Source organism: Peromyscus leucopus, chromosome X (genome assembly GCF_004664715.2).
Source record: "Peromyscus leucopus breed LL Stock chromosome X, UCI_PerLeu_2.1, whole genome shotgun sequence".
In the NCBI taxonomy this organism is placed as follows: Eukaryota; Metazoa; Chordata; class Mammalia; order Rodentia; family Cricetidae; genus Peromyscus; species Peromyscus leucopus.
This window is the reverse complement of record NC_051083.1, coordinates 51688128-51689190: the sequence shown is the minus strand read 5'-3', so window position 1 is coordinate 51689190 and position 1063 is coordinate 51688128. Positions and strand designations below refer to the sequence as shown.

At 33.2% G+C, this 1063-nt stretch overlaps 1 non-coding gene across 1 annotated transcript; it reads right to left on the bottom strand.

Moving 5' to 3' along the window:
- Positions 1-485: 485 nt before the first annotated feature.
- LOC114683264 lies at positions 486-589 on the bottom strand. The gene has a single exon (XR_003733141.1). It is a non-coding gene; the product is annotated as a U6 spliceosomal RNA (small nuclear RNA).
- Between the last annotated feature and the right edge of the window lie 474 nt (positions 590-1063).

The window sequence follows — 1063 nt, the reverse complement described above, 5'->3', positions numbered from 1 at the left end:
ACAAGGGTTTGCTTTTGTTCAAATCCTCACCACAATTTGTTTTCTTAATGACTGCCATTATGAGTGGGGTGAGATAAAATTGCAATAATGTTTAACTTGGATTTCTTTGATGACCATTGATGTTGGACATTTTTTACATATTCATTGACCATTTGTACATACTTTGTTTTTTGTTAACTGTCTTTTTGTTTATTCTTTGTGTCTTTCATATCACGTATCTTAATCAGAGTCATTTCCTGTCCATTTGTATCTTCCCTCTGCCCTTGTAACCCACCCTCCACAAAATAAAGTAAAATAAAATTTAAGAGAAAAAAGGAAAAATCTTGTCATGAAATCTGTAGTGTGATATAGTGAGTCACGTAGTAAAACCTTTCATCCATATAACTATGTGTGCAAGTGTTAATTACAGAGTCAATGGTCTGGTTTGAGGGCTCTGGTTCCTGCTATACTATTGATCCTGGGCCTTCACTGGGACTCTTCTTAGAAAAACTATGGAACACTTCATGATTTTACACGTCATTCTTGTACAGGAGCCATGATAATCTTTGCATCATTCAAATTTTAGTATATGTACTGCCAAAGTGGGCACCGTACTTTATGTTTTTAGAAATGCCTTACCATTTCATTTGGTCATTTTTTGACTAGGTTTTTTTAATGACTCTGTATCAAAACATCACAGAGCTACTAGCATATGTAGGTTTATTGCAACATTATTCATGATAGAGAAACCATGGAAAGAATGATCCTAGGTGCCTATCAGTATAAGAACAGATGAGGAAAATTCAATATATTTGATATCTGACTATAAATACATATGAACTTTTAGCCATAAAGAAGAATGGTAGTATGTAAGTTTCAGGAAAGTAGATGTAATTGGAGATAATCAGATTAAGTAAATTAGAGCAATCTCAAAAACACAAATATCACATTTTGTCTCACTTGTGAGTCTTAGACCTTATATGGATACATAAAATAATTTATTTACATATTATTGGAAAGTCAAATGAAAATTTACCAGGAGAACAAAGAGAAATAAACAGGTGGGAGGGCAAGAAAGGGGAGG